The sequence below is a fragment of the Oryctolagus cuniculus genome, chromosome 7, assembly GCF_051225735.1.
Source record: "Oryctolagus cuniculus isolate XC-2025 breed Fujian yellow rabbit chromosome 7, ASM5122573v1, whole genome shotgun sequence".
NCBI classification, from domain to species: domain Eukaryota; kingdom Metazoa; phylum Chordata; class Mammalia; order Lagomorpha; family Leporidae; genus Oryctolagus; species Oryctolagus cuniculus.
The window spans coordinates 93,460,298-93,484,161 of NC_142873.1; the positions used below are offsets into that span (position 1 = coordinate 93,460,298).

General features: G+C 39.0%; 1 pseudogene; it reads left to right on the forward strand.

The window, feature by feature from the left end:
- Positions 1–520: 520 nt before the first annotated feature.
- The window catches only part of LOC100341021 (lysophospholipid acyltransferase LPCAT4 pseudogene), a 129,205-nt pseudogene continuing 105,861 nt past the window's right edge, over positions 521–23,864 (forward strand).

Genomic DNA, 23,864 nt, shown 5'->3' on the forward strand with positions numbered 1-23,864 from the left:
ATTTCATTCATTCTTCTGGGAATGCAATGCCACCACTCTGCTAAGCAGTTCAGCAGTTTCTTACAAAGCAAAGCACAATCTTACCATATGATCCATAACTTGGGCTTCTAGCTATTTCCCCAGCTGACTTAGAAAATAATGCCCACACTAAGCTGCCTGTGAATGTTTATCAAAGTTTTACTCATAATCACAAAGATGTAAATAACCAGCATGTCCTTCCAGAGGTGAACTAATTATAAACAAATTATGGGACATCCACACAATTGAATGCTCTTTAGTAATCAAAAGTAGTGCACTATGAAGTCACACAAAGATGTAGGTGAACCTCCAGAGCACACTGTCATGTGAAAGAAGCCAGTCTGAAAAAACTACATACTGCACAGTATTTCAAGAAAATGTTATAACACAGATTGCTAGCCTAGAAAAGCATCAAAATTCAAAATTTCAAGAATTAAATTATGTGTAATATGCATAGATATATAGATATAGTTATGTACTGATGATAAATTACTTTTGTACCATGGTAAGGTACAAAAATTCAAGGTCAAACCATTATGAATTGGAGACCATCAAGATTGACGAAGGTTAGTTCATTACTTATGACCCAGATATTCCAATCATAGATACCTCAAATAAAAATGTAGAAATTTTGACAATAATGTTATGTATGAGAATGTTCACAAAAATACTATTTATCATTGTCCCAAAGTATAATAATCTAATACTCATTTACAGGAATATTATACATTAATAAGAATTAAGAACACAACCACAGTCAACAACATTAATTTAACTTACAGTCTTACATGGAGAATCTCAACAATACCATGTGCAGATCAGAGAGGGTTCAAGGAATTCTTGGGTTCAAATTAAATTCAATTTCATTATGTGTGTGGCTGGTCTTGTGGAGTAACAAGTTAAGCCACAGCCTGTGGCCCGCCCCAGCATCCCATATAGGTCCCAGTTGAGTCCCAGATACTCCACTTCCAATCTAGCTCCCTGCTAGTGTGCCTAGGAAAGCAGTGGAAGACACCCCAAGTACTTAGAATTCTCCTCCTCTCTTTGTAACTCGGTCATTTGAATAAATAAATAAAATTAAAAAAAAATTCATGGTGTAGGGGCTGGCGCTGTGATGTAGTGGGTAAAACTGCAATGCTGGCATCCCAAACAGGTGCTGGTTTGAAGACCGGTTGCTCCATTTCAGATTCAGCTCTCTGCTATGGCCTGGAAAAGCGGTAGAAGATGGCCCAAGTGCTTGGGCCCCTGTACCCATGTGGGAGACCCAGAAGAATCTCCTGGCTCTTGGCTTTGGACTGGCCCAGCTCCAGCCACTGAGGCCATTAGAGGAGTGAACCAGCGGATGGAAGGTCTCTCTCTCTCTTTCTACCTGTGCTTCTGCCTTTCAAATAAATAAAAATCTTTTAAAAAATTCATGATGTGGGTGCTGTTAGGCAGGTTTGATCACTTTGTGAAACTGTATTAAGTGGTACACATGTGATTTGTACACTTCTCTGTATGTTTGTTATTCATCAATGTAATTGTACTAAATCTAGTAAATAAAGAAATGGAGTCAACAGGGCCATTGCCATGGCTCACTTGGTTAATCCTCTGCCTGTGGCGCCAGCACCCCATATGGGCGCCAGGTTCTTGTCCCGGTTGCTCTTCTCTTCCAGTCCAGCTTTCTGCTGTGGCCCGGGAGGGCAATGGAGGATGGCTCAAGTGCTTGGGCCCCAGCACCCTCAAGGGAGACCAGGAGGAAGCACCGGATCTCGGCTTCGGATCGGCGCAGTGCGCCGCCTGTAGCAGCCATTTGGGGGGTGAACCAACAGAAGGAAGACCTTTCTCTCTGTCTCTCTCACTTTCTAACTCTGTCAAATTAAAAAAAAAAAAAGAAAAAAAAAGAAAAAAAAAGGAAATGGCGTCCTTAAAGAAAAAGGAAAAGTGAAAACTTTAAAGACAGTAAACAGATCAGTGGTTGCCAGGGGACAACAGGGAGATGTATCCATGAATAGGTGAAACACAAGGGATAGTTTTAGTGCAATGAAACTCTTTCGTATGAATCTGTACTGATGGATACCTGACAGTATGTAAAACTTGTCAAAACCTATAGAAATTTATAGCCAAAAGAGTGACCTTTCATTTTTGCAAATTTGTAGAAATCATTTAAGATTTAAGAAGTTGAGGGATCCCAAGATATCATAGAGAATATGACAAGAGAATATAACTATATTACAAAGTATTAGGCATAGCAAACTTGAGAATATATTTTAAATGAAGAAGATGTAGCTCTTAAGAATTAATCATATCTGAGAATTACAAGCCTTTTGGTTAGAGGCCACACATCAAGACATCTACAGACAAAGCAAACTGGTCATTCCACTGTCTCTGACCCTCTTACTGAAATCCATCTGCGTCTCTCTGACTTCACTCCTCCAGTATATTAAAATCTATTTCTCTGTACAATCTTTGTTGACTCCTCATTTCTCACCTTTGGAGTCAACACAGTCTCTACTGACTAATTGTTATCTCCATGCTCATTCCTGATTCCTTTTCCCAAACAGTGAATCTATTTTGATCTACCATTCAATAAACTTATTTGATACTCAGCCCAGGCAACTATGTCTCTCTTGATGGCCCCATATAAAATCCAAACACTAACCCAGTTTGGATACCTCTCAGGGCTCTATGCCCACAACAAATTCCCTTGACCAACTTAAACATTCTAACTTACTCTTGGGAGTCCTCCAAAACTAACTAGATAGCTTCATAATGACAATATTTTATCTGTATACCATTTTACAGAATGCAAAACTTTCCCACATCTATTTATTCATCATTATTCCAAAATTCAATGTAATATTCAATTAATAGTTCCCTAGTATGAAAACAAAGTTCAAGCAGTGTTACCAGCTCTAGGTCCTATAGCTGATAAATAGAATTTTGAAGTATTTGGCCTAAAGTCTACTATAGCAAGTGCAATGTTTTGTTAGTCTAGTTTGAGAACCATAATTTACAGATTTGAATGAAAAATCCAAGAACACAAATATGCACATGAAAGCATCTTTTCTTAGTGTTATTTAAAAATACACATCTCTATCTTGAAACTATCTCAAAGTACACTTTTTTCCCCAGTTGACCTTCACTACCAACTATAGACATGCTTTGGAATTATGGAGACAAATCATAGGAAGCAAAAATTTATGATTAATCTCCAATTACAGTTTGGCACAAAATTATCCCATTTTCTTCCATCATTTCCACAAGTTCCCACTGTCCCTCATGTTTTCTGCCAGATGCTCTGGTCTTTTCATCCAGGAATCATCACTTTTGCTGCTTCTCTAGACTTCTCTCTAAATTATTGTGATTGTAGTTACTCTAACAGGCTTTTATTAAGTTTGATAAATACTTTTGAGCAGAATGAAAGCACTGTACTCTTAGTCTTTTTCTAAATTTCAACTTATTTATAGAACTTTCAAGATCCCAATAAATTTCCCCTTGTTTGAAATTCTTCTCTATTCTCTTCTATGTATTTCAATCAAGTCAATTTCTAATTGTTCTCCCAAGTAGGTGCTGATTACCAAACCTTCTATTTCTGAGTTCATTTTATATTCTTCTCCATTAATTCATACTCTCCACTTACTGTAAGTTTTCCAAAACTCACTCTTAGAAAGTATGATATTTTCCAGTGCTGGTAGTTAATTCTCTCTTTGATTATCATCTTCAGGTGTTCCAGATGTCAAGGGGGAAAAATATTCTCTTGTCCTCTGCAAAAGTTCAAACTTGGCCCTTAGAACATGGAGCCTCTTCTGTTTATCTGTTGTTGCATGACAAATCATCCCAAACTTCATAGCATAATGCAAACATTACTTAGGATGCCCACAGATTTTGAGAGTCAGAAATTCAAATGGGACACTTTATGTCTGGAGCTTCAGCTACAAGTGACACAAGTGACTGTGTGCTGGAAGTTATGGTGTACACTGCAAAGATGGCTAATTCATTCACATGGCCGTTGCCTAGCTTCTCTAGGTCTGACAATCAGAAAATCTACATGTGCATGTGGCCAAGCAGTAAGGTTTGAAAGCCTTTTAGCCTGGTTTCAAATGCCTTGCTCCATCACTCTGGCCATATTCTATGAGTTACAGAGCAGATTTGGAGCATGGGGTGGCCTGGAAGGATTCAGTCTCAACCTCCTGATACGGAAGTGGTAAAATCATATGGAAGAAAAATATTTGGGATGAAAGATATGTTGCAACCATCTTTGTAAAATAGAGTCATGTGGGGCCGGCGCTGTGGCATGACAGGTAGGGCCGCCACCTTCAGTGCCAGCATCCTGGCTGCTCCACTTCTGATCCGACTCCCTGCTGCGGTCTGGGAAAGCAGTGGAGGATGACCCAAGTGCTTGGGCCCCTGCACTGCATGGGAGACCCCAGAAGAAGCTCCAGGTTCCTGGCTTCAGATCCGCGCAACTCTGGTCATTACAGCCAGCTGGGGTGTGAACCAGCAAATGTAAGGCCTCTGTCTCTCTCTACCTCTCCTCTCTCTGTATGTAACTTGGACTTTTGGGTAAATTGGTAAATCTTTTAAAAATAAATATAATCATGCATAATCCCACAGGAAAAATTAATCTCATTTGAGCTGCATTCTGTGCTGGGCTGTGTGCTTCCTACCTCATTGTCCCCAGTCTAGGAAGCACAGTAGAAATCTATCCCATTGCATTTAGTGCTAGAATTGCCATGTTTGTTTCAGTACCCTCATTATTGTTTTATAGTTTTATCATCGTGTTTATTGATATAGTTTTATCATTGTGTTTCCACAAAGTATTAGCTTACTTTCATTAATAGACAATGTGGTTACAATATTATGTAATATGTACACATTTTCTTCCACATAAATTTACTCTGAGAGATGCTTTGGATTCATTCGGAATGTTCTGAGAAAGGTTTCTCTTGATTTTTTAAACCTGGGCCAGCTTTCAGGAAATATTTCATGACATGCTATATGCTGTCCACATTAGAAGATATGGTGTTATATAAGACAGTTAAGTTCTAAACCTCAGTTATGATAAAACAACAACTCCAGGTCACATCAAGAATGTGCTGGTTTTCATGCTTTTGCTTAAGCCATTTTTGTCTGTCTTAAATGTCTTGCCCTTCCTATTTTTTTTCCAATAGATAAATCCCCAAATAAATTCAAGAAAATTTTTCTGTGTTCTGTGCTTTAATCAGACAAACTTATTTTGAAATGTTTTAATACGGAAGGATTTTAAAAATGGTCTTTCTTTGGTAAAAAAAAATTACTTGTTGATTGGGGTTCATACTGGAAATAAGTTTCCTAATGACTGAATGATACCACTGGTCATCACCCTTGAAGAAATGATTCAAGGACTTTCCTGTTTAACAATTTTTTCCCGTTTTTCATGATCTATACAATGCTTATTGAAACCCTGATTATATGTCTACAGCTGAGCTGGGCACCATGCCAACAACACAATAACATATGGAAATAATAAACAAGTCTAGTACCTGCTAACACTAACCGATAGAATAAATAAAGGGGAGAGTGATCCAACATGGGAAGTGAGATACTCAGCAGACTCATAGAATGGCAGATGTCCTAAATAGCACTCTGGCCTCAGAATCAGCCCTAAAGGCATTCGGATCTGGCTGAAAAGCCCATGAGAGTATTTCAGGCATGGAAAGCCAAGACACTCTGGCAAAAGATCTCTGTGAGTGAGATCCCAGTGGAAAGAACAGGTCTTCAAAGAAGGAGGTACCTTTCTCTGAAGGGAGGAGAGAACCTCCACTTTGACTATGACCTTGTCTAAACAAGATAAGAGTCGGAGAACTCAGAGGGCTTCCATAGCCTTGGAAACTCATGACTGGAGCATAGGGAGATTACTGATGCCATAGACAGGAGTGTCAATTGGTAAAGTCAACAACAGGAGTCACTGTGCACTTACTCCTCATGTAGGATCTCTGTCCTTAATGTGCTGTGCATTGAGATTTAATGCTATAATGAGTACTCAAACAATATATTTCACTTCGTGTTTCTATGGGGGTGCAAACTGTTGAAATCTTTACTTAATGTATACTAAACTGATCCTCTGTAAAAAAAAAAAAAAAAATTATCAATTCCCAACTTGACTCTCACTGGGATTAAACATGACAATAGGTCTGCTCTGATTTCATCATCATTTAAAAAAAATCATCTATTATTTTTCACTTTATGTTTGTGTGGGAGCAAACTGTTGAAATCCTTACTTAATGTATACTAAGCTGATCTTCTGTATATTAAGATAATCGAAAATGAATCTTGATGTGAATGGAAGGGGAGAGGGAGTGGGAAAGGGGAGGGTTGTGGGTGGGAGGGACGGTATGGGGGGGAAGCCATTGTAATCCATAAATCGTACTTTGGAAATTTATATTCATTAAATAAAAGTTAAAAAAAATTTGCCAAAAAATATGGAAATAATACAAGGAGCAGAGAACTAAGCCAATACTGATGTGTAGACTTTAATGAGAAGAACAAAATATTATACAAAAAACACACTACATAGAGATCATATTATAAGGTACAGTTAATAAGATAGTACTTATGGTGTTCAAAATGAATGAAAAAGGGGATGGGCATGTGACCTAGCAGTTAAGACTCCAGTTAGGAGGCCCACATCCCATATTACAGTGACTGGCTGCCAGGTCCCAGCTCCGCTCCTGATTCCAGCTTCCTGCTAATGGGCCTGGAAGGCAGCTTGTTACGACCTAAACAATTGGGACCTTGTCTCTAATGGGGGATACAACAATTGAGTTCCTAGCTCCTGGCTTTGGTCTGGCCCAGCCCTGGCTATGCAGGTATTTGGAGAGAGAACCCATGGGTGAAAGATATCTCACTATTTCTCTCTCTCTCTCTCTCTCTCTCTCTCTCTCTTATCAAATAAAATGAAACAAAGAAAAAATAATAAAGAAAGAAAGAGAAAGACAAAGAAAGAAAGAAAGAGAAAGAAAGAAAGAAAAAATAAAGATAAAAAAAGGAAGTAAAGAAGGAATAAGCATGGTACAAAATCCTTGAAGAAGCTACTTTGAGGCCGCAGTATCTGAATCTTGCAGAATGGGTGAGCTTTGGTAAAATGCCTAAGTCATCAATACATGGAAATCAGTGAAGTATGTGCCTGTGGTGGAGTAAGATTACTCTAGGCTGTAGAGGCACAAATGTGTCCAGTATGCGGAAACAATTGAAGGAAAATTTGTCTAACTATGGCAGTGTGTGCACACTGGAGACCAGTGAGTAATATCATTGACAATTTAGGGAAGCATCATGTTATCAGAGAAACTGAAATCAGAGAGAGAAAGTAAACCTTTTGTGGCTTTCACAGAGATTCATTCGCAGTTTCTGAGCCGGGAGGTTGCAAGTGTCCTCACCCAGACCCTTCAGCTTAGGAAGCTAAGAGAGACAGTTCTTAGCACTGAGCTGACAAGGAATTGGATCAGGGAGGATACTCAGCCCAGAGATCCACCTAACATGAGAGATGATTATTGCTTAACTCAATCCGATTGACTGTATAATGGGCTATTCAGATGGAAGTAAGAGTTAAAAAGAGGAAATTTGTTGATAGAATCATGTTCTGAAACCATGCAGACCACAAAAGAGACTAAGAAAGTAGACAATCCCTTCCGATAATGCCCTTGCATTTTATGTAGTCAGTGCAAAACTCTGTTCTTTGACTCAATAAGACTGGCCTATACACTGACCTTATGAAAGTTATACTTTAGGAATATTTTCAGGCTGTTCTGCTGAGTCATGAGACTAGGGAAATGCAAGTCAGAAGAAACTATTCAGAGTATTTCAAGGCAAACTAAATTTGCAAACATTGGGATGAGAGACCATGGAAATGAACATAGGCATAAACATGAATATGTGACCCTAAGAAATGAGATTCAGAAGGTCTCCATGACTAGCGTGATCTTTATTGGAGCTATTCCCTAATAGAATCACATAGCAAAACACCTTCTAAGGGGAAAAGATGATGCCTGGTTCTCAATCATTCTGTCATTATGTCCATGTGACCTTGAGGAAAATTACAGGTGGCATATCAGTGGTAAAAGAATGACTTCCTCAAAAGCCTAGTGTTTCCCCCAAATAATTAAGTCACAGTGGATAAGAAAAAATAACGAAGCATATCACCCACAGTAGTATTTAGGTTCCAAACACAGGCAACAGCATTGGCTGGAAATCTGAAGAGTAGCTTAGGGGACTGTGCTGTTCTATTTTCAGTTCTGAATTTTCCGATCTGTGTGCCTTGTGGCAATGACTACCATCCAAATTCCCCTGTGACACTGCAGAGCTGTAAACCAGCTCATTGCAGCTGGTTTTGTGTTCAGCGTTGTTGCCAGGCTTCCTTGGAGGAAAGAAAGAATATGCGGCAGTAGTGCTCAAGTTTTAGTGTGGGTGAAAATCATTAGGAGCCTTGTTGTAAAAGCAGATTTCCAAGCCCTATCCCTAGAGAGTCTGATTCAGCAGGTTTAGGATGGGGTCCAGAATTTTACATTTTAATATCCCCTTCCCTCCACCCTCCTAGAGATTTTTCTGGTAGCGATCCATGGACAATATTTTATGAAACTCTAATTCATGAAAATAAACAAAGTGCCCGATCCAGCATATCCCCACAGCAGGCAGTGCATCCTCCATTATGTCAAGGAGCACATCCTATTAATGTGATTTGTTTATATTTTGTCTCACTAGACTGTTAGCTTCTTGAGGGCATGTCTTGGTCAATTAACTTTATGTCCTCCATGACTGGAACAGTGAGTTTAATGAAAGATAATCTGAAGTTGATACCATGAGTGCAAACAGAATGTTTCCCAATGACTGAAAGAGATAAAAGAATATTATGTTTTTATTTTTTCTCTTTTTAAATTTTTATTTTAAAAAAGAGAACAGCTGTCATGTATTTAATAGGTACAATTCTAGAATAACCATATTTCCTTCACTCCCCTCTCCCTCAATCTCCCTCTTTTTACTTTATTTTTATTTTTTAAGATTTATTTATTTATTTGAAAGTCAGAGTTACACAGAGAGAGAAGGGGAGGCAAGAGAGAGAGAGAGAGATCTTCCATCCGCTGGTTTACTCCCTAGATGGCTGCAATGGCCGGACCTGAGCCGATCCGAAGCCAGGAGCCAGGAGCTTCCTTCAGGTCTCCCACGCAGGTACAGGGGCCCAAGGATTTGGGTCATCTTCTACTGTTTTCCCAGTCCATAGCAGAGAGCTGGATCAGAGTTGGAATAGCCAGGTCTCGAACAGGCACCCATATGGGATGTCGGTGCTTCAGGTCAGGGTGTTAACCCGCTGTGCCACAGTGCTGCTCTCCCCCAACTTTCCTTCTTTTTGTCTATTAATTTTTGCAGAAGCATAATATCAATTCACACTAAAATCATAGGCTTACTGTATAACTTATCATACTATTCAGCAAGTAAAAAGTAGAAAGACAACAGTTCCACAGGAGTATAAAGAACGGCTAAAAACAATAATCAAATCACAAGATGAGAATTACAATTATATTAGAATTTACTTTTTGCCAGGGAATTCCCCTACTAATATTTACCATAACAAGCCATATGTAGGAATCCACACAAACCACTGGGAAACTTCTTTTTTCCAATCTAAGTAAATGTTATAGAACTATAAACAAGAAACGGGCAACCGACCAAATTAGAGTTGATCTTGCTCCCCAGGTTTCTGATTATAGCAAGGGATTTGATCATAAAAAGGCACATAAATAAGGGCCTATGCTGTGGCATAGTAGGTAAAGCTGCCCCTGCAGTGCGAGCATCCCATATAGACGCAGGTTCAAGTTCCGGCTGCTCCACTTCTGATCCAGCTCTGCACTATGGCCTGGGAAAGCAGTAGAAGATGGCCCAAGAGCTTGGGCCCCTGCACCCGTGTGGGAGACCTGGAGAAAGCTCTTGGCTCCTGGCTTCGATCAGCCCAGCTCCAGCCATTACAGCCATTTGAGGAGTAAACCAGCATATGGAAGACCTCTCTTTCTCTCTCTTTCTCTCTGCCTCTCTGAAGCTCTGCCTTTCAAAAAACAAATACATCTTTAAAGACACATGAATAGACACAAGCCCATAGTAGAGACACTCAGTGACTCGTAGTTTTCTTGTTTGTTGTTAACGGAAGTTAGGGTGATACACTTTTTCCTTTTTTAATGGTCATTCATTCATTTACGCATTCAGCAAAAGTCACATCAGTGCTCTATTCAAATACTTTTTCAAATCCTTACAGATACTATTGTAATCCTTTTTCACTTTCAAAGTTAATGGTGTAGCATCTTTAACTGTCTCTCTGAGTCTCAAATCTCTGTTTGCTTTCATTGCAACATCTCCTTCTGTGCTTCTAATAGTGACTTGTGTGATTACTGTAGGAACATTCATAAAATCCCATTTCCATATTTTACCTTAACCACACCTGCGGAACCCTTTGTAAGATAACAGAGTCACAGATTTGGGGATTAGGTGTAGACTTCTTTGGGGATTCATGATTCTGTCTACCACGTTAGTTTTGACTTCTTTTCTAAAGAGACACTTATGTACACGAAAGGAATAATTCACAGAGAGAGAGAAATACAAAAAGAAGTGAGAGAGAGAGTTCAACTTTCCATCAGCTAGTTCACTTCTCAAATGCTTGCAAGAGCCAGATCGAGGCCAGGCCAAAGCCAGGAGCTGGGAACTGCAGCCGGTCCGTTACCCTTTGACTTCCCATGTGCATTACCAGGAATCTGGATTGAAAACAAAGCAGCCAGGACTTGAGACAGCACTCCAGTATGGGATGCAGGCATCCCAAGCAGTGTCTTAACCCACTATACAACACCCATTCCGTAACTTTCAATTTTTCTCCCAATATTACATTTACTCAAAAAAACTTACTTAAAATTGTCCAATGCTCTACTCTGAAAGTTCCAACTGTTCTTTAAAATATTTTAAAAATGTAAATCACATTTCAGTACACATCTAAGACTCCTACTCTCTCACTTTCAACTAATTTTGCATAACCATCATCCCAGTCTTCCTTACCAGGGAAACTGATGAAAGAGCAGCATAATGTACATGAATGTGGAAACTAGGGGAAATTCACCCAGGCTCAAACCCTGACTTGAACATTTAGCTAATCATTAAGCCAATCGCTATTAACCACAAAATATCTCAGATTCTCATCTAAATGTTGGATAAATAATATAATCTACTTAGTATATTCTTTTTGAGGACTATAATTCATGAAAAGTTCAAGTCACATAAGAAGTATTCAATACATATAAGCCTCCTCCTTTACCTCCTGTATTATTTTTTCTCTCTGTTTCACATGCTTTATAGAGCATCGGGCACAACAGTCCATGCGGGTGGGTACAATGGTTTTGAAAATGCTGAAAGAAAACAGGAACTTGACACAGTAAGAAGGAAAGAGAAGACAAGTGAATAAAACCAAGATCTCAGTCAGGGCCTTTGCTGGAGAGACGGTGAAGAAACTGGGAACTCACCGTTGAAAACACAGTGGACCTCAACAAGAAATGCAGGCTAGGTTTTCTACAATAACAAACAAAACTAGTACCTTAAATGTTTATGGGTCAGCAGGCTCTCTAAGCCACCCAGGGACCAGAGAGAGAGGTCACCTTCTCAAATATGGCCAGCCACAATGGTAAAGAAAGATCCGGAGGGCCCTACATTGACAACCAAATATGCAGACAAGAAACAAGGTGCTTCACTTCTACACAAAATGTGTTATTGTGAACTACTCACATCACCCCACCCAACCACAGGAAGAAAGTACGTTCAATGCATCTAAAAAAAGAAAGAACTGGAATTATTTGGCAAACAGCACTAATGGCAAATACCTACTCCAACTATGTGAGTCCTTGGTAGATTGTTTTTGGCATTTCTTTATATCTAAATCCTGCTTTCAATTGAACTGCCATTTCTATAGCTATGCCCAAATGATTATTTTTCTTGGATCATTGCAATAATCTTAACGGTTTCATTACTTCTGCCCTCCTGTATTTTAATGTATTCTTCAAACTGATGATATAATTTTTTTGACAGGCAGAGTTAGACAGTGAGAGAGAAAGAGAGAGAGAGAGAGACAGAGACAGAGAGAAAGGTCTTCCTTTTTCTGTTGGTTCACCTTCCAAATGGCCGCTACAGCCGGCATGTTGAGGCTGGCACGCTGCACCGATCCAAAGCCAGGAGCCAGGTGCTTCCTCCTGGTCTCCCATGGGGTGCAGGGCCCAAGGACCTGGGCCATCCTCCACTGACTCCCCGGGCCACAGCAGAGAGCTGGACTTTTTTAAAGATTTATTTATTTATTTGAAAGTCAAGTTACACAGAGAGAGAGGAGAGGCAGAGAGAGAGAGAGAGAGAGAGAGAGAGAGGTCTTCCATGTGCTGGTTCACTCCCCAATTGGCAGCAATTCTCAGCTGCACCAATCCTAAGCCAGGAACTAGGAGCTTCTTCCAGATTTCTCACATGGGTGCAGGGGCCCAAGGACTTGGGCCATCTTCCATTACTTTCCCAGGCCATAGCAGAGAGCTGCATTGGAAGTGGAGCAGCTGGGACTCGAACCAACACCCATATGGTATGCTGGCACTGCAGGCTGTGTCTTTACCAGCTATGACACAGCGCCGGACCTTGATGATTTAATTATAATCATATCAGTCACTCCTCCTAAACTACTGATATTATGTTTAGTTTAATCATTAATAGTGCTGGAACTGGAGTCAAACAGATCTAGATTCAGACAGATATGCTGTGAACCAGATACGTGATCTCAGGAATATTATTTAAACTCTCTAAGCTTCAGTGTGGTTTTGAGGGTTAAGTAAGATAATGTTTGTAAATTGCATATTTACTCTCCATAAAACAATACTACCATAGTTCAATAATGTGAGCTCTCATTTTCTCTATTGCCTAAAGAATGAAGTTCTTAACATAACGTTCCCATCCTCCTAGCCCTAGATCAACTGAATTTCCAGTTTTGTTTTTTCTATTTCACTTCCTCCCATGAACTTTGCATTACAGCTCTACCCTCCTGCGTTCCATAAATACAGCATGAACCCTCCTACTATTTCGTCTTTTTACAGACAGACTCTGCAGCCAGAAAGGTTCAGTCTCTGTTTAACCTATAGAAAGGTCCCCTATAGTTCAAAGCCCATCTCAAACACTAGGCTTCTCCATGTCAAAATTAATCGCTCCCTTCTCTCCTTCTTTGTACATTTACTATATCCTTCACCTCTTGTTCCTCACATTGCAGGCTTCCTTTTATTTTTGCAGTCCCACTAGATTAGCAGGCCTTTGATTAAATTCATCATCCATGGATTGAGGTGCTAGTATGTGCCCAGAATAGGCCTGGAAACTCGGGACGTATTAGTAAAACAGATGTGGGCCCAGCCCTCTTAGGCTGCATCTGTGCATCTTCCCCTGTGGTGCCTTGCACATGAGTGTTTGTTGAGCTGAATTCTTTTCTTCCATGAAGCAGACTGAAGAATTTTTACATCATTACTGACTCTCTCCTCTGGATTCTCTCCAGGTTCCACATATCTTGTTTAAATTGCTTCAGCCAGTTGTACACATGAGGCTCTAATAAAAGCTTTACAAACGCTAAGGACTGTGAGAGGATTATCTCCCGTTTCCTATAGTTACAATCTTGTTTATGTGTTCCGGAATCCAGCTCTGCTCCAAGAACAGCAGGACTATATTGTAGCTGTGTTTTGCTATATGTTAAAATATGTGTTGGGGAAGGACCAGATTCTCAGCCTGTACAACTATAAACATTTTCTCCAAATTGCCTACAATGTGATCCACCCCACAAAAAATATATATACAAAACAAAGCTTTGAAGCAAGGTATTTTCCCAACTTGAAATGGAATAAAATATAGACTACCTAGCAACACGCCAGCATTTCTTTTTTTTTTTAATTAGCCAATGAAATGTACCAGAAAAATTTATTCCTCAATCCCAAGAGATACTTTTCTCTGTTAAGTCTTATCTGTTCACCTCAGTGTTCCTGGAAGAAAATTTGACTTGATTATTTGTATCCCCAGGAGAAGGAAACAGCAAGGTGTAGAAAAAGGTCCCTGTCTCAGGAGTCCGATAAGGCTAGGTTCAAATAGCATCTTTGTCATTTAATAAGGTGCACCTAAGCCATATAACATAACCTCTCGATTCCTAATTTTATCTGTGGAAAAATAGAGATAATAATGTGTATTTCATATGTTGGTTATGAAGATTAGCAAGATGGTATGCGTTGCCTGCTTAGCAGATATGTACCATTTTGAATCACTCACTTTATAGCAGTTATTAGCTGCTGTAATTCTTTCTATATCAACCTGCCAGGCTCGTGTTCCCTTGAGAACAGTGACAATTTTTTGAGAATGGTAATTATTTCGGTCACTGGCCCCATCACCTAGCACAGTGCTCAGAAAATATTTGTTTGCTAGATAATGTATAAACTCTGGCTGCTTATGACTCACGCAGGCGTTCTTTGACATCCATTATCTACCTGCCAGTGAGCCCTTCTGATTTCCTTTGCCTGTCACTTAGTGAATGGTGACCCCCGACTCTGGGATCTAGCAAGTTATTTGAATTGGTGCTAGAGGATTAAGGATTTAAATATGGTAAATGAGATATGGATTGAGGATTCTGGGCTAAAGAAATACTTTTATATTCAAGTTAGAGGCAATGACTTCAAATAAAAAAAATTAGGAGCGACTTCAGAATGCTCCTTAAAATTAAAATACATTTACCTCTGCTTTGAATTTGTCTCTGCTTGTGACTGTGTATAAATATGACTAAGCACAGTATGTGCTAAGGAATAGTGAATTTTTTCTGTGAATAAATGTCCACATCCTTTTAGAAAGCATTAATAGAGAAGTAATAATTGTAATATCAGACTAAACTCAGATTGAAAAGGTGCAAGGTCTCTATTTTATAGTCAATAAAATTTAAAGGGACAAAACCTAGTTTCAGTACTTTGTCTCATAATCGATAAAAGGCCTCTTTCCCTTATTAGGCAGTGTCATTTGCAGTCAACCATTGTCAACAACAAATTTGCTCTATCAGTGAAGCAAATCATTACTAAACACACAGTGTTAGTGTGGCACATTTCTATTCTGTCTTGTGTATGAAACAGGAAAGGGAAAAGGGACATCAAAATATTTCTTTTACTTTAGGAATTAAAATCCTGCAAAACAAAAAGGAAAGTGAGTTTTCAATCATCTTTTCACCTTTTCCTAAAACTAGAGGAAATTATCCATCTGTACACTGTCTCTGATCATGCCATTTATGACTTACTTATATGATAGTTACCACCTTAACAAATACCAAAGGCACAGAAGGACAGAAATGGTTGATACTGTCAATCTAGGAGAAAGAAAGGAAATAAAAGGTTATTTTCTTTTCAAGTCAGTTTTCAGAAATAAGAGATTGAGAAAAAAATGGAAAAAAAGTGATAATCTTTCCCCCTACCCCTGGCGTAATCAGGACTGGTAACATAGGAGCTACTCAATAAATATTGGCAAATCAATTTATCCAGTTGCAGAAAGCTAAAGTCTCCGAGCACTGGAAGTATATTCTCTAGAGCAGAAGGCTTTCAACTGTGGCCAGAAAACTTTTGGGATCATGGAGAATACATCTGGATGGAGACCACACAAGCTCTTGGGGCATCTGTACTTACAAGGCAAAGTCCAGGAACACAGAATCATGAAAGACAGTCAGCAGAGAAAAAGACTGGCTGGTTCCTTGCATTCCTGGATGGAAGGGTTTCTTTTCTGGCACAGGAATCTTCTAGGTCTGTAGGGCAGGCATCTCCCAGCTGTCAAAACCTTCTCTTCACTTTCCTGGTTAAATGCCAAGCCAGAACTGTCAGTTAGGAGCTGCTGGTTGCTGCTGTAGAGCTCACGTGGACTCCTTCCTGCCTGGGCCTGGGGCATTCTAGAAGGAATCTACAACTGGGGACCAGTTTCAACGCCAGGGAGGGTTCCCAGGAGCCAGGGAGCGACAGGCACCAGTGAGGCAGACGAGCCCCACTGTGGGAAGCTGAATAGCTGTAGAGATATGGGTTAGGAGGAAGGGAAAAAAAAAAAAAAAAAAAACTGCTGTTTTTAGTGTGCTCGAACTGGCACCAGAAAGAAGATATCTTTTCTTGGAAGCTAGACCCAGGAGCAACCTCTGCTACTATGGGAACAGCTGTAGTAACTCTTTGGGGATGGCTAGGTTCCAGGATTCGAGGCTGGCAATCCGAGACGCCTCTCTAGCTCTTGGCTCGGAACTGATCATCACACAAAACTGAATGTTTAACTGGAATAAAGAACGCTTCAGGGTCTGTTGTTTCAGGTGCCATTTATCCCTACTACGGTTGAAAATAAAAGAACAACTACTATACTTCTAGTTTCTTCATAACCAAAAGCAGTGCAAATACAGATTTTAAAATCCTTGTGAAGATTTCCATCCTAATGCCCTGGGATGTGGGGATTCACACGGATAATTCCCATTAACACTCGTAGGAATTAGAGTATGCGCAGCAATTCCCTTGTGTTGGAATGAGAACTTAACCATATGGATACTAATAAATAAATTTTTAATTCTGATTTTATGCAGATTTAACATAATATTTTACACAACACTTAGCAAACTCTTTGGAGACAAAGGTTGTCTCAGTTAATTCTTCCCAACAGAGATGCCTAGTTATACAAACTCCTACTCTTTTATATTAATTTATTTTATACAGAAGAAAAGCTATGACCAAACTATCGGTAATAGGTTAAATATATGCAGCATTAAGATTTTTCTAGTGCCAACTGTTCTTTATTTGCAAACAGGTACCAACCTCATGACCTTTCAGAGATCTTTTTCCAGAGGATATTTTAAAACTGGTAGTTGAGACTCAGTCTTTTTACAGTGTTTTAGTGCCACCTCCTGGAAAATTCTTTAAAAGCAAAAATGCAGAAATCTCATGAATTTACCTTTCTCAAGCTAACAATTAGCTGAAAAGAGCCCAATATTTTTAAAGGAAAAAAAAGAGCAAGAAAAGGTGAACTGGCAAAAGAAAAAAAAGTCTCTGTTACTGGTTTTGATTATTGCTTTAAAAAAAAAAAGAATAAAGAGAACCAAAAGAGATCCATCAGAGGAAGAATGAACACATCTTGGATTCATTCAGTTTTTTGGTGATACTAAAAATGTATCTTTTTGTGGACATATTTTTAGATGATCCCAAGATACTAAAAAACTTAACCATTATTGTGTATACATGAGAATGAAATAAATTTTTAAGATGAACTATTTCAAATACTGTGGATATAAAAATAGCCAAGGTCATTCATCAGAATTCATGAAAAAGGAACTCCAGTAAAAGCAACAGGAGACTGTAAAATTTAAATATATTTAAATATATAATAAGATTGACTTTTTAGAAAAGAAATTCCCACATAGAAACACGATCAAAACAGCACATATGGTGTTTGGGAAAGAAAATTAAATTTTAAAAATGTAATTACCTTGAGCTTGGTATAGAACAAAATGCAAAGACGCAATCCTCAGAAGAAGCAAGTGTTTGTTAATCTGAATTAACATTATAGTTTCTAAGAAACTGCATGGAATCTCCAAAGAGATGATGTCTGAAAGGTCGTACCTTCTCACATGAGTGTGTTGAACCACCCAACCTGCAGCCCAGCTTGGGACATTACATTTGTGTCTGTGTGGGTACAAACTGTTGAAATCTGCACTTAGGATAGAGTTGATCTTCTGTATATAAAGATAATTAAAATTAATCTTAATGAAGAATGGCATGGGAGAGGGAATAGGAGGTGGGATGGTCTGGGGGTGGGAGGGCAGGTATGGGGGGGAAGAACTGCTATCATCCAAAAGTTGTACTTACAAAATTTATATTTATTAAATACAAGCTTTCTATTAAAAAAAAAAAAAAAAAAACCTTCTGGCTCAGACAAACTACTCACCGCAACTCAATGTTTAATACACAGATGTTACTTAAAGAAACAAACCATTGGAAATAGAGTTCTACTTAAAACAATAAATGCTCATTGGATGGGAATGGAAGGACTTCGGGGTATGTGACTTAAAAGATGAAGCAGTAGATACTAAGTTGCCTTACATGAGGCCTAATGGCAATTGTGTTAAGATCATCAGAGCTTTTTAAAATCTACTTCATTTAATCAACTATTGCTTATTAGGATTTTGTTTTTGTTTTTGCTTTCTTTTTAAAGAATTTTTTAAATTTATTAAAAGGCAGAGTTACAGAGAGAAAAAGGGAGGCACAGAGAGATATACTTTCCATCCCCTGGTTCACACCCAAAGTGAACAGGACACCTGGGGCTGGGGTAAGCAAAAGCCAGGAGCAAGGAGCAAGGAGCCGGGGCAACTTCCAGTGCTTTCCCGGGTGCATTAGCAGAGAGTTGGATCAGAACTGAGGCCACCTGACTCGAACTCTTGCCCATATGGGTCCTGGTGTCACAGGCAGTAGCTTCAGCTACTGTCCACAACACTAGCCCCAGGATGTTTTTAATTATTTTTATCTTGCTGGGGCCAAAAATAGAAAATGTTAAAATAAAAGCTTGAAGCATAGGGTATTTGTGTTTTAGTTCTGGTAGGCAATAACCTTGCAAAGACAGTCTGGGCAAACCGAAATTTAGAAAATGAAGCATACTATTCAAATCAGATCACTGATTGATTTACTTGTACTTCTTACTGTCCTGCAGAATAACTTAACACACATATGTGCACAGAATCTTTTAATTCCGTCCATTTAAAGCAGGTTTTACTTGGTCACCTTGACCTCTCTTTCAGATTCCGGGCGAACAGTTATTTGTACTTTAAGCCACCACTTGCCTGGAACAATTGAAGGCAAAGGGTTTATGTATTTTGTTGAATCATATTGAGATCATTTATTTTTTCCACAGTTAGAAAAGCTGTAGGGAAAAAAAAATAAAAGCTGTTTCTATAAATACCACCAAAGAAGACAGTTAAAATGAATACATGTTTTCTTTTTTTCTTAAACCAGGATTTCAATCATTTTTATGTCTATTCCACAAGAAAAGCCCTAATATTATATAGCTCTTTCCACATTCTCAGGTACTATAATATTATCTTCTTGATGCACATGCCCAGCTTCTATTAAATACTAATGGTGACACCACACATACATCCTGAGGACACAGTAGCCCTGAGCAGCTTTTACTCCACTGATTGAAATATAGGATAGGCTTTCTTGATGTGCTTTAGCCGTGCATTAAAATGGGTTACATTTCCATTAACGTACCTTGTGAAAATAGGTCAGTCTGTCCTCAAATTATTTGGACACAGAACAAGGAGATGGACTTTAAACCATCACACTTTAAAATGTCTTAGAACAGGAAAAGAACAATTGATTAATCCCAAAACAGCGTGTGTACATTGTACATCTTTATCATTATACCTCACACACCCCATGTTATATAAGAGGGTTAATTATATATTTTGTCAACCTTATGATCCAGTAAATATTAACATAAAGCCTAGATGATAATATCTCTTGAGCTCCATCTTTCTTCTCTGTCTTTAAGCTATCATATGTCTCCCCAGTTCTCCCATAGTCATTTCTGGAAATAGCTGAAAATGTGAAGATCCTAAGTAGATCAGGTTAGGACAAGTATTGTGGAACAACAGGTTAAGCCACCAGTTACAAAGCTGGCATTCCACATCACAGAGCTGGTTCAAGCCCCAGATGCTCTGCTTCAGATCCAGCTTACTGCTTATATGCCTGGGAAGACAGCAGGTGATGGCCCAAGAACTTGGATCTCTGCCACTGATAGATGTAGCTTCTGGCTCCTGGCTTTGGAATGACACTGACCCAGCTGTTGTGGCCGTTTGATGAGTGAATCAGTGGATGGACCATCTCTCTCTCCCTCTCTTGTCTCCCTCTCTTTCCCTCTCTGGTCTCTCTCTCTCTCTCTCTCTTTCTCTCTCTCTCTCTCTCCCTTTCCCTCTGTGTGTGCGTTGCTCTGCCTTTCAAATAAGTAAATCATTTCTTAAACCAAAAAACAAAGTAGTTCAGATTGTAAACACAAATTAACAGGAAGTAGTGTCATATTCTTGCTTTCTTCGTTTTATTCATTCTTGTCCATGACCATAACCTGGAGAATTTAAAGGTACCTCTCCAGTACTGTAGCTGGAATTCCCCTAGATAAGCATATCAGTGTCCAATTTCCCAGTACTTTGTAATCACCATTCTTGGGTTACTAAAGAAACTCTATTCCAGGAAAAGTGGAGAAAATGGCATTTTCCTAAAAGACCATAAAGAAGCACTATCTGTACTCATTCCTTCAAGTACAACAACAAAAACACTTCCCACCCTTCTACCTCTTACCATTATAAACATGAAGATTTAACCCATCATGAATGCAGATAGAAAAGGCATGTCATACCATCTGCTTTCACTTTAATCCTTCTCTTTCTCTCTGTGTCTCATGCCCCAATCTATCCTCTTCTTTCTTCAAAAGGAAAGCAGCAAATATCTATGCATATCTACAGGTACAAATAGAAAAGTGTTTGAACCACCTAGGATGAGTATTTTTATTAAAAATTTACTTTTCCTTTATGAGAGAAAAAGTATTCCAGGCACTGTAGTAAATTCTTATCCTGAAACCAAAGTTCATTTTTTTCCTTATACTCTTCAGTATATATACTTTAACTATATCCATCTCCATTTGATGCTGGTCCTGTTCTTGCTCTCTTTCTCTTTCTCTTTCTCTCTCTATTTCTCTTCTCCCCACATGAATATATCTAAGTTTGTACGCACATATGTGCTTTTGCATGAGCACACACACACACACACACACACTCACACACAGAGTAGATAGAAATATACCTAGAGGTGTTTCATCCTTTTGTGGCCTCCAAATTTTTCTTAGATATTATTATATTGTGTTAAACAAAGGGTTAATTTCCACTCTAATTTTCTATTTCCTAAGGACATTCTACCTCTTTTGTTACCATAATTTTAAAGATTTTCCTAAAATATGTACTTAAATAAATTATATTTGGTGCTATCTCAGGTTAATAAGTAGAAGGCTTTTTCAACTGCAAAAATTGGAAAATTAATGAAGAAACAATCCACTGTCTTCAGGACTCTCAGCACAAGCTGACTCCCAAGCAACATTTTTATGTGGAAAGAATTACATATATACTCACACAAGACTTTGAAAGGAAATAGAGCAACAATATTTTAAACTAAATCTGTAAAGTAGAATATCTGTGGTTTTCTCTATATACTGGTCAAAAGCAATAGGTTAAAGTAAAGAGCATTTTCTGCCTATAAGTTGTAAATCATGAGCTACATACAGTCCTATTAAAAACTGACATAATTGGCCGGCGCCGTGGCTCAATAGGCTAATCCTCCGCCTGCGGTGCTGGCACACCAGGTTCTAGTCCCAGTCGGGGCACCGGATTCTGTTCCGGTTTCCCTTTTCCAGCCCAGCTCTCTGCTGTGGCCCAGGTCCTTGCACCCTGCACCCACATGGGAGACCAGGAGAAGCACCTGGCTCCTGGCTTTGGATCAGCGCACTGCGCCGGCTGCAGCACGCCAGCCGCAGCGGCCATTGGAGGATGAACCAACAGCAAAGGAAGACCTTTCTCTCTGTCTCTCTCTCTCACTGTCCATTCTGCCTATAAAAAAAACAAAAAAAAAAAAAAAAAAAAAACTAACAGAAATTAGAAGCCAGCAAGTAAAGCCACTGCCTGAGATGCCAGCATCCTATATGGGCACTGGTTTATGTCCCAGCTGCTCTGTTTCCTATCAAACTCCTTGTCATTACAGCTGGGAAAGCACTGGAAGATGGCCCAACAGCTTGAGTCCCTGCACCCAAGTCGGAAACCCAGAAGAAACTCCTGATTCCTGGCTTCAGTCTGGTCCAGCCCTGGCCATTGCAGTCATTTGGAGTGAACCAGCTAATGGAGGATTTCTCCCTCTCTCTCTTTCTCTCTCTAACTGACTTTCAAATAAATAAATCTTTTCTTAAAAAAAAAAAAACTTATCTCTTCCCTCTCCCATTCCCACTCCCATGTTCAACAGGGATCACATTTCAGTTAATTTTCAACACTTAAGAATAACTGTGCATCAATTACAGAACTAAACCAGTCATATTAAGTAGAACAGATAAAAAAAACTACTAAGAGGGATAATGTATTAAGTTGTTCATTAACAGTCAGGGCTATGCTGATCAAGTGATCCAACATGGGAAGTGAGATACTCAGCAGACTCATAGAATGGCAGATGTCCTAAATAGCACTCTGGCCTCAGAATCAGCCCTAAAGGCATTCGGATCTGGCTGAAAAGCCCATGAGAGTATTTCAGGCATGGAAAGCCAAGACACTCTGGCAAAAGATCTCTGTGAGTGAGATCCCAGTGGAAAGAACAGGTCATCAAAGAAGGAGGTACCTTTCTCTGAAGGGAGGAGAGAACCTCCACTTTGACTATGACTTTGTCTAAACAAGATAAGAGTCGGAGAACTCAGAGGGCTTCCATAGCCTTGGAAACTCATGACTGGAGCATAGGGAGATTACTGATGCCATAGACAGGAGTGTCAATTGGTAAAGTCAACAACAGGAGTCACTGTGCACTTACTCCTCATGTAGGATCTCTGTCCTTAATGTGCTGTACATTGAGATTTAATGCTATAACGAGTACTCAAACAATATATTTCACTTTGTTTCTATGGGGGTGCAAACTATTGAAATCCTTACTTAATGCATACTAAACTGATCCTCTGTAAAAAAAAAAAAAAAAAAAAAAAAAAGAAATTATCAACTCCCAACTTGACTCTCACTGGGATTAAACATGACAATAGGTCTGATGACAATAGGTCTGATCTGATTTCATCATCATTAAAAAAAATCATCTATTATTTTTCACTTTATGTTTCTGTGTGGGAGCAAACTGTTGAAATCCATACTTAATGTATACTAAGCTGAACTTCTGTATATTAAGATAATCGAAAATGAATCTTGATGTGAATGGAAGGGGAGAGGGAGTGGGAAAGGGGAGGGTTGTGGGTGGGAGGGACGGTATGGGGGGAAGCCATTGTAATCCATAAGTCGTACTTTGGAAATTTATATTCATTAAATAAAAGTTTAAAAAAAAAAACTTAAAGCCTTCTTTTAACCATATTTTTAATAGCTTTGAGTGATACCATATGAAATTTAGTACTCTAGACATCATAAAAGAGACTGCTTAATAATTAATAAGTCTAGGGCCAACACTGTGGCTTTAGTAGGTTAAGCCTCTGCTGGTGGCACCAGCATTCAACCAGAAGGTGGCTGCTGATCGCTGGCTTCAGATCAGCCCAGCTCTGGCCTTTGCAGCCATTTGGGGAGTGAACCAGTGGAAGGAAGACCTATCCCTCTGTGTCCCAACCTCTCTGTCTGAAGTTCTGCCTGTCAAACAAATAAATAAATCTTTAAAAAATTAATAAGTCTAAATCAGAAATAATTCAAATTGCCTTCAACTGATGAATGGATAAACAAACTTTGCATATCAATGCAATGGAATCCAGTTCTGCTTTACATATGTAAAAACTGTTAGTACACATAATAATTAGATTAGAAAAGCTAAATGAGAGAGGGCAGTTCTAATAGCTGAATCATGCCATGTATATAACATTCTTAAAGAATCAAAACCATAGAGGTAAAACAGACCAATTGTTGCCCATGGAATGGTATGAGGGAAGATATGACTATAAGTAGCAACATACAACAGTGGTTTTGGATGATGGAAGCATTTTTGTATTTTGATAATAATGGAAACCATAGATGTGTTAAAAACCATATAACTGAA